The sequence below is a fragment of the Dasypus novemcinctus genome, chromosome 3 (assembly GCF_030445035.2).
Source record: "Dasypus novemcinctus isolate mDasNov1 chromosome 3, mDasNov1.1.hap2, whole genome shotgun sequence".
In the NCBI taxonomy this organism is placed as follows: Eukaryota; Metazoa; Chordata; class Mammalia; order Cingulata; family Dasypodidae; genus Dasypus; species Dasypus novemcinctus.
Window position 1 is genome coordinate 165,788,834 of NC_080675.1, and position 11,118 is coordinate 165,799,951.

Genomic DNA, 11,118 nt, shown 5'->3' on the forward strand with positions numbered 1-11,118 from the left:
CAAAAAAAATGTAAGAAAGCCGGGATGCCTAGGAGGAAATATATTAGCCAGACTGAGACAGGGAAAGGAGGTGCTCTCTGTGCTTTCAATGTTCTCATCAAAGGGAATGTCCAGAGGCCATAGCTTTCTTCCTGTCTTCATATGTGTTGGAAGTCAATGCCTGAATATTGTAGAGAGACAGATACTGAACTGGAGGTGGAGGAAATATGAACAAAGGAAAATATAGGGTCCTCCAAAATTGAATTACAAATAGAGGGGATAGTCTTGGAGATGTGTGACACCAAGCAATTTTGGAAGGGCTTGCCCCCAGCCATAACAAATATTCATCAGAGACAAAAAAAAAAAAAAAAAAAAAAACACTTAGGAACATTTCCCAGGGGCCAAGAAATCATCAGAGATGAGAGTCAAGCATGGAAATCAGAGTGGGAGAGTCAGAAGGAGACGGTAGAACAAAGACCAAAATAAATATTGGTGCAACATAAAGACAAGCACACAAGCATACTAATATTAGGAGTAGAACTATGAAAGAGACAAGGTTCAAGCTAAGGTCATTTGTTGTATTAATATTTTAGAAAGTCTTGGAGATCGATAAAACCTCATGCTATAAGGTGCCGTAATTTAATTATATTGACAATATTAGAAAAAATCGATGCAAACTCATGATGTTAAAAGCAATTTTTTTTTCAGTGAAAAGTGTCTCGAACAGCAGCATTCCGTTCACTATCTACACTCACATGATGCCCTGATGTGGATCTCTAACACTCACCTTCACTTGAAGGAAGCAGTACATCTGGCTGAGTCAATGTTTGGGGCAGAGGCAAATGCATACACAGACTGACACACAGACACACAAACACTAGAATGGACCTGGAATTCTCTCCTGTCATCAGAAAGCAGAGTTATCTTCAAAGATGCCAGGGACCTATCCCTGGCAGGAAAGCTCCTGTCAGCTAATCTGTAATCTAGGCATCAAAAAGGGCATAATAATTGTGGTTAATTGAAATATGCTAAGTTAGTGAAAGGTCATCATTTCTTAATGATATTCAGGAAAAGATTAATATAAAGTTTACCGAAGGTAACTAAGATGAACATAGAAGATCAGCTATAAAGCAATATGTTCAATTTTTATTTATTTTAATGAGAAGTTAATATAAATTGGTATTTTATTCCTTCTATTAATTAACTGTTTGATTTTAAAAGACACACATGTGGCGGCAGACTTGGCCCAGTGGTTAGGGTGTCCGTCTACCACATGGGAGGTCTGTGGTTCAAACCCCGGGCCTCCTTGACCCGTGTGGAGCTGGCCCATGCACAGTGCTGATGCATTCAAGGAGTGCCCTGCCACACAGGGGTGTCCGTGCGTAGGGGAGCCCCACGCACAAGGAGTGCGCCCCATAAGGAGAGCCACCCAGGGCGAAGGAAGTGCAGCCTGCCCAGGAATGGTGCTGCACTCACGGAGAGCTGACACAACAAGATGAAACAACGAAAAGAAATACAGATTCCCATGCCGCTGACAACAACAGAAGTGGACAAAGACGACACAGCGAATAGACACAGAAAACAGACAACCGGAGTTGGGGGGAAGGGGAGAGAAATAAATAAAAATAAATAAATCTCTAAAAAAAAAGACACACATGAAACTAATGTCTTTCTAAGTAGAGAAGTATAAACACAGAGAAGTATGAATTAGCCAAATTGCCCTTGAAAAACATACAGTAATTCTACCAAGAAAGGAGGAATTTATTTATTGTCACATACAATAACCAGGCAGAAAGGAAGATTTAAAACTGTGTCCCAAGATGATGAATTAGCCAAATGTCTTAAAAAGGTGTGCTCTTTGGGCAACCTCAGTATTACCTCTGCTGGGACGTGAAACCTCTAGATGGAAACACTAATCCAAAATATTTTTTAAAAATATGAAAAGATCTGATTGTCAGAATGACAGGACAATGGGTTATTTCATGCTGACCAAGAAAAACTTCAACATTTATAGGGAAATTCCAGGCTACCAAAAACACAAATCTTCTAGAAAAGCATAGACTTATGTTTTAAAAATTGACCTGAAAAGTGATGATTATCTTAAAAAAGAAGATTTCAGCCTGATTCTCATGGATTGAATTTGAATTGCCTTGAGAGAAAGAACTTGTGCTCCCACTGTTACCAAAAATCAATTGGACAACCACATCCTTTAAGCCTGGGCTGTGTGAGTTGATGTTGCTTTTCTCTTTTTATGCTCTGGGTAAGAATACTATAACCTCAGGAAGATTTTCTTTTTTTCCCCCTCCCCCTCCCCCCATCCCTGCTGTTTTGCTGTGTGATCTTCCATGTCTGTTTTTATTGTTTTTTGTTTGGTCTTGTCTTCTCGTCTTCTCCTCCAGGCTCCACCAGAATTCGCTCCTATGGACTTCCAATGTGGGAGAAAGGTTCCCAGTCACTTACGCCACCTCAGTGCCTGGTTTCTGTTGCGTCTCACCTTGACTCTCCCCTGCATCTCTCTTTAGTTGCATCATCATCTTGCTGCATCACTCGCCATGCAGGCCTGGCTCACCTTTACTGGGAGGCCCTGGGGATGGAAGCCGGCTCCTCCCATATGGTAGACAGGAGCCAAATCGCTTGAGCCACATCTGCTTCCCTCAGGAAGGATTTTAATTAAGTATTGCTTTCATCTTTTTTTTTTTTTTAACAGCTTTGGTAGGGGGTAGGGGTAGGGGGCTGGGTTAGTAAATGAGCCTCCAGGAAAGAGTGAGACCTTGAGTTGGCATGCTGGCATTCTGTTCCTCCTGGTCCGCTGACTCCTGAGTCTTAAGTCTATTTTTTTTCCTAGCATCTGAGTGATAAGGGGCTATGAATGCTAAGATTTCTAGAGAGCCGGTGAGATGCCAGGTCTCTTAGTACTATAAAAATAGTATTAAGATAATAAAGAAATGGGGAAGAAAATCAGTTGTTGGCATCTTAGGAATCAATTTTTGTATAATTATGGTAACATTTTTATCATGTATATGTGTGGTTTTTGTTTGTATGATGTGTTTGAATTGCTCAAAAGAATGTCAGATAAAACAGGAACTAAAAACTGTCCTTAAAGAAATGACAACCAGAGGATTCTTTGTGAGAATTTCAAGGTTAGTTTCCATTGCAGTTTTGGAAGCAGAGCTTGGATCTCAGGGGGTTGAGGAGTCAATGGAAGAGGGCTTGGACTGGGGTAAGGAGAGTGAGGCATCTCCTCGGGCGCAAAATTTAAGGAAGTGCAAAAATCCTAAGGAATCAAGATTAACATACTAAGGCAGTATTTTTTTTTAAGAGTCCATGATGAAAAAAGCATCAACATTTTAAGTACAGACAGGATGGAAATTAGGAAAGTGTGGCCAGTAGGCCATCGTGGGTTCTTGTGAAGAAGCTGTGTGGCAGGCAAGAAGAGCGGCTGTGCTAGCAGGAGAGCCAGGGTCGGTGGGGTGGAGGAGAGGGGAGCGTGCTTGCTTTAAAGACCAGAACACCTTGACCTTGGACAAACTTATTGCCAAGGAAGTGGCCTTGACATCACCCTTCCTCGCCCAGCAGGGTAGTTACAGGGAATTTGGACTTACCGTAAGAATGTACCAGCAAAAGAATTCTTCCTGTGTGCTGGAGGTGGGGTAGAAAGGGAAGCCACCGTGGGACAGCAGACTTCCTGCCTGAAAGAACAAGCAGCTCCATCCAGGGGGCACACAGATTTTCATCTCCTCCTGACAGCCTCACTCACACCTTGCTGCCCACCTTTACCTAACTACCTGGAATTTCTCCCCGGAGACCGACTTCCTATTTCTTCAGCTTCTCTCACTTTGCCAGGGCAGCTGTGTGGGGTGTGGATGGGGAGATAAATTTACACCTTGCTGCTTGAATGCATGGCGGGGACCCTGCGAGCTTGGTAGAAATGCTGACTCGCAGATCCCACCCTAATCCAGAAGCCCTGCGAATAGCACCGGCTCGTTGGAGCCACGTGGAGACGTTCTACAAACAGGAATGCTTCCTTCTCACAACAAGAGATCTTTGTCTCCCTCCCCAGCAAAACCTGGGCATCAAGGGTTTTTATTTTAAAAAACTACTCGCAGATGCTTCCAATGTGCAGCAAAGTTGCCAAGTCTGAGTATGACTTCTATGGTGCCACCTTCCAAGCCCCTTTCCTAGCTTCTGTGTGTACTTCTAGGGAACTAGAAGAGGGCGAGAGGAGAAAGGAAACAATGATTTCTTTTGCCTTTGACTCAGGATCATAGGCCGACAATAACAATGATTTTCTCTCACTTTTTAAAACTTTTGTTTTTTATTACATTGTCTTTTTTATAAGGTATATAGATCACATAGAATGTTACATTAAAAAATATGAGGTTCCCACAAAAACCCCACCACCCCACCCCCACTCCTCCCATATCAATAACCTTTCATCTTTGTGGCACTTTCATTGCATTTGGTGAATACATTTTGGAGCACTGCTACAAAGCATGGATTATAGTTTACATTATAGTTTACAGTCTCCCCCAGTTCATTCAGTGGGTTATGGCAGGCTATATAATATCCAGCATCTGTCCCCGAAATATCATTTAGGACAACTCCAATTCCCAAAAATGCCCCCATATTTCATCTCATCTTCCCTCTCCCTGCCCTCAGCAACAACTGTGGCCACTCCACCTCTACATCAAGAGGGTGCTTGGATCCCACGTGGCTGATGGATGTGAGTCTCCTGCTTGGAGTTGTAGGCACTCTCAGTTCCCAGATGTGGTGGTTAACCATCTTCACCTCCCTATTAGCTGACCTGTGGAAGTCCAACAAGCTGTAGAGTAGGAGCTGCAACTCTGCTGAGGCTCAGGGCACAGCTGGCACATGACCAGTCCAGAGATTGAAGTCTTCTGGATATACACCAACCCCAGTGCCAACCACAGGTTCAGTAAAAGTGACAGAAGAGGCATATGAAGAAAGTTCATATCTGAGTCCAACTCCATCCCACTCAGGAACACAAATTCCAAATAGGGCCCACTGACAAGGCATTGAACTCCAGAGCCAACTGCCATGATTGTAGAAACTGTGTGTCTCTGTAGCCCTCAGGAGCACCAGTACCCGGGGTATCTACTTTGGCTGTCTCTGGGATCCTGCTGAGGCATGCATAAGCATAACCCCCCTAATGACCTCGTAACTCTTTTTTGAAGACTGTTAGCCATATATACTCATTTGTCTTTACCACTTCCCCCTTTTATTCAAGGTCTTTTTCTAGTTGTATCACCAGTTAGTGATTGGTAGTAATCCCTTGGCACCAGGAGGCTCATCCCTAGGAGTCATGTCCCATGGTGGGGGAAGGTAATGTGTATTAAATGCTGAGTTTGGCTTAGAGACTGGCCACATTTGAGCAACTTGGAGGCTTTCAGGAGGTAACTCTTAGGCATCCTGCAGCTCTAGACCTAGTTCAAATTTCAGGCACACGGGCTCATAAGCATTGCCATTAGTATCAAGGGCTCATTACTGGACCATCCTTCTTCACTGGACTTTGCCTTTGCAGTTGGGGGATTGTTGCTGTTCCATTGGGGAAATGTGACAGAGCTCCCCTGGCTAGGAAATCAGCACTCCCTCAGTTTTCATTTGTAACTGTAACTACTATGAAAATACCCAACAGTTGCAAACATTTTTTATATACCCTATATACATGCCCTGGAGAACTCTCTCCCAACCATGTGTCCCCCATTAATAGCACCCCACACCAGCATTCCTCCCTTGCTATAGTTGAACCTCTCTGTGGTCCATAACGTCTTCCAAATTCAATTAATAGTATATTGCCAAATTCAATTAATAGGAAAATGAAATAGTAGTGATAGGCTTAAAGATTTGAAATATAATACATACTAATTTAGAAAAAATAAAATAAAATAAAAATAAATTGGGGTATTAAAAAATGAAAAATATCATGAAACTTTGTTTTTGACATTTTGCCTTTCATCACTGTAATAGGGGTTGTCCTGTATGTACAATGGCAAGGCAATTTCTTTCATTTCTTTCTCAGTGTCTACAGCCTTTCTTTTTTTTTTTTTTTCCTAATTTTAAATTTTGTCTTCAAAAAAGTTTTAGATCACAGTAAAGTCACATAAACAATATAGTGGACTCCCATATATCCAACATCAAACCCTTTTTCCCCTTCCCCAGCAATGATCTTTTTACATGTTCATGTTATATTTGCTGCAACTGATGTACAGATATTGAAACATAGCTATCAAACATGGTTTCATTTGGGTTTACATTATGGTTTATATTTTAGACTGAAGACTACAAGTATTGGAGAGGATGTGGAGGAATGGGAACCCTCATCCACTGCTGGTGGGGATGCAGAAGTATTCAGGCATTCTGGAGAAGAGTTTGGCAGTTTCTCAAAAAACTATCTATAGATTTGCCATATGGCTCAGCAATTCCACTGCTGGGTATATACCAGAAGAACTAAAAACAAGGACACAAACTGATATATGTACACCAATATTCATAGCAGCATTATTCACTATTGCCAAAAGTTGGAATCAACCCAAATGCCCATCAACAGATGAGTGGATAAACAAAATGTGGTATATACATACAATGGAATACTACTCAGCTATAAGAAGGAAAATAGTGCAAACCCATGGGATAACATGGATGAATCTTGAGGACCTTATATTGACTGAAGCAAGCCAGGCATTGAAGGACAAATACTACATGACCTCTCTGATATGATATTCTCTTCAAAGGACCCGTGCCTTAAACTTTTTCACATTAAGGTCAGCCAGTTATTTGGACAGTCTATGGATTGGCATGCACAAAATCCGTGCATTCAGGAGTGCTTCCCCACCCATTTCTGCTTCCCTTTGAAATTCTGAGAATCTCTCCAGGTGGAACAGTCCTTATGTATGACAGGGGCACAGCTCTAGAGCTTGGATTTTCAAACCTCAAAGTTTAGTTTTGAAATAAAGGTTTATGTCTCCATATTAGCCCTCAGTCTTTCCCTGGTGAAAAAGATTTAGTTTTAATCAAATTTTTTGGAACTTTATTGATGTCCATCAGTTCGCTACCTATACTGTGAAAGTGCTTCATAACTGTAAAAGCTGAAGGCTTGTCTTATTTTTGATCTTTGAGATAGTAGAGCAACTTCATCCCCTAAGTTCTGATTTTAACAATGAAGATCAGAATTTAATCATTTTGAGGCCTCCGTTTTTCCCCCAAACCAAATACAATCATTTGACTTAATAATTAGCCAAAAGTATAAATTGTAAAACAAAAGGGAGGAGGAAGAGTTGAAGAGCAGAGGAGAAGGAAAAAAAGGAATAAGGAGATGAAGATATACAACACACACAAAAAAAACAGCCTCAAAGAAAGAGCTTTGGGGGCAACAGGGTTTGTCTCCTATATAGACCGAGACCAAGCAGCTAGTAGGGGCTTGTTAATTACTATTTGAATGAATGAAGGATCAGTTAATCTGCCACCCACTGCTCTCTATCAAAGCCAAAGTCTCTTTTCTGAATTAAATCATCACAGTAGCATGAAGTAGGTAAGAGAGGAGGGAGATTTCTTTTTTTCTGGCGTGTAATCAGCTCCCTGGGGTCCAGGTGAGATAAAATTTAGGGCCACCTGGGTGAGAAGTTCTCCACCCCTTCCACCCAATAGAGGATCAGCCTGCAGGAATGGCAGCTGTCTATTCAGATCTCCTACCTGGTGACCACCCCTCCTTGTTCTGTTTGAGGACAGTAGGCAACTGACAAAGAGCAACCCTCTGTCAGTCTCAGCTCCCTGCAGTGAATGTGCCCTTGCTCTCAGGAAGAGACCACAAAGGGACCTCCAGAAGCTCCTCATTCCACCTTAGGAAACACAAATTGACATTTAGACCTGCTTGTCTCACAACTCAGGCACAGAATAGGGCAAAAGCTGAAGTGCTCCTAGAAATTCACGTCAATGTTTTGGTCACAGGATCAGTGAGCTTGGTTGGAAAAGAAGATCTAGGATTTCTTCTGGATAAACTGTGCCCTAGCTGAGTGTTTCTACAAGGTAGAAAACCTGACAGCTCTTTATAACCTACTTTTACCAAGAAACTCCTATAGCAGAACTCTGGAAAAACTAGTAAAAGTATTGTTTAATCTTACAACAAGCTGGGATTTCAAATCTCTGAGGTTTAATATGGCCCAAAAAGACAGGGAAGTCTCCAGGTCCTGTTTGCAGCAGAACCACACATGTGAAAAAGATATAAATCGCACTTATTTTGACTGTCAATTTTTGAAGTCCCAGGAAGCACCTTTGAAGGAGTGTTGGAATGGGCATAGCTTTTGCACTGATTTAGAAAAGATCAGCTAAGTGCTGAGAGGAAAGACATTTTCCATACACCGGGTGGAAAGCCTCCATACGTGATCTGTCGCAAGTCATACTTTATTATCTGATCCCACAACCTGGGGATGAGGCTTTTCTAGAAAAGCAGCAAGAGGGAATGGTTTTAATGCCTCCCTATGCAAAAGGCATATTCAATGGTTATAATTTATCTTGTATGAAACTGTATGTCAGTTCATAGAGCAGCTATCACAGCAATGGGGAAAAAGTCAACTTCAGATTGAGGCAATTGTGAGTGATTATTATAATCAGTGAGTATAAACCTATTTAATGTTTAAAATATGATTAAAAAATAATTTGTAAATAGGAATCCATCAAATTTCAATTTCAGGTTCCAAGGAAAACTCTGATTCATTGTGTCGACCAAGAAATTACAGCCAGAGTTGTAAGGCAGCAAAAGAGTTTATTTGGGATTTTAGAATTGCAGTTCGGGGAGCGCAGATTCACACAGCAATCCAAGCTTTGTTCCATCTTGGGATTTCCAAAAAAGGGTTTTTGTAGAAAAAAAAAGATTAATTAAGTTGTTTGTAAAGAATTATGATTGGTGGCTATTCGGGGCTTTCCAGATGACCTTCAAGTTAGACAGATTACTGATTTCTTTATCTTGTGGTTGTTCCATGTCATCCAGATGTCCTCAGAAACAATGTAGCTTTTGGTTTTGTGTACCTTGGCAGTTTATGGTATCTGACAGAGACCTGCGTAAGAATAACTTCCTGAATGGCCTCCCGACTCCATTTTAAATCTCTTAGTCATGGTAACTCCATTTTGGTTTTCTCTTTTGTCATTTGAAAAGACATTCTTTTCCTTTGGATAATAATACTTTTGGAAACCTTCACATTAAAAAACTTTAACACTAACTCTGGCCTCTGCCTTAATGGCTTTTTCACGGGCTGTTCCCCCTTGCCGGGAGTGCTCAGCCCCTGGGTCATTTGTCCCACTTTCCAGGCCTCAGCTGAGATGTCACTTATTCACAGAGGCCTGCCCTCTTTTCCAACCTAGAATAGTTCACCCTGGCATGCCTCCTGGGGGCGCTCTGCTCTGCTCTTTCACAAATTTTGTCACAATGCATTTTATAGCACCTAAGATGCCGTTGGTTATGAAATGCATCATTATTGTACATACCTCTGAGAAAGATAAAAAAAAAACTACTTCAAGATGGAGTATTTTATTATGAGAGTCCTCACACAAAGCTGATCCCCAAAGTAAAAGCTCATGAGAAGCAAACCCAGCACACAGAAAGGGCCAGCAAGGAAACTTGCCAGCCTTGAGCTTGCTACCAGGTGGAAGGACAAAAAAAAAAATGTCTCCTGGTGATTTGAAGCAGTAGGTGATAACCATGTAGGTTTGTGAACTGAAGTCAAACCCCAAGTGTGATCCACACAACCTCAAACAGAGTGTGATTTCCAGTGGGTCCCATGTTGGGAGTAGCCCCCAGTGAAAGAAGGAAATGCAAATCCTTTCCAGAAGAACATGATTGCCTTCCAAGCCAAAGATGATCTTATATCATAACAGTTAAATAGTGAGTTTCCTTATTGGATATACTGCGATGTCTTTTTTAAAAACCGCATCTTAAAATCAATGAAACATGCTATAATTTATATGCATGGATATCTGTTTAATGTTTATGGTTGATAGTGACATATCTGTTTGCTCACAACTTTATCTCCTTTATCCAAGAGAATACCTGCCTATAATGGACATTTGATAACTAGAAGGAATGGAATGGAATGGGATGGGAAGGGATAGGGCACTGTATTAGTCAGGGTTCTCTAGGGAAACAGAATCAACATGAGATATCTGTAGTCTCTCACATGACCGTGGGGATGCACAAGTCCACAATCTGCAGGCAGGCTGCAAACCAGGGGCTCTGATGAAAGTTCAATGAAGGTCCTTGATGAGTTTCTGGGAGATGTTGGCTGTCCAAAGAGGAACTGAGAAATTCTCTCTGAATGCTGAAATCACTTCCCCTTTTAAGGCATTCAACTGATTGGATAAAGCATCACTCATTGGTGATGGCAATCTCCCTGATTGATGTGGATGTAATCTGCTATCTGTGCAGTAAACTCACTGGTGACTAAAGCCCATAAATGTCCTTGTATTACAGTTAGCCCATTGCTTGCTTGTCCAAACTACTGGGTACAATTGCCTGGCTGAATAGACACATTAGCTTAACCATCACAGATAGGAAATGAATAGAATGAATAAGTGAATAAAGCAAATTCTTCTTAAACTTGGCTTTTAAAAAATTCTAATTCTATTCACTTATGTGTATTGAATAACATTTTAATGTAGTCAAAAGAGCATTGGGCATGGAAATCTGGAAATGTGATTCTGGCCATAGTTTCATCAATAATTAGCCCTATGACTTTGGGCAAAGGCTTTCAACTTTCTGGGCCATGTGAATAGTAAGGTTGTATCATGTAATCTCCACAATCTCTTCCAATTCTAATAATTTATACTTCAACTGTAAGAAAATGAAGTACACAATTGTGGAATATTCATCATCATGATTGCCTAATCTCTCCTGATAATCAGATAGGCAGTTGGCTTGGTTCTAAGAACCTGATCATAGGTGAAATCCTGATATAACTCTTCATCATCTTTTCGTACACCTCACCACACAGGAATGACAACTTTCATGATTGTTTCAAATATTTTCATGCAGTGATGACAATGGCAGTCCATTGTAGAAAAAGGGTAAGAAAGTAAGCCTAAGAAAACTAAAATATGATTAGAAGGACCAGGTATTTGTCATGGATAACA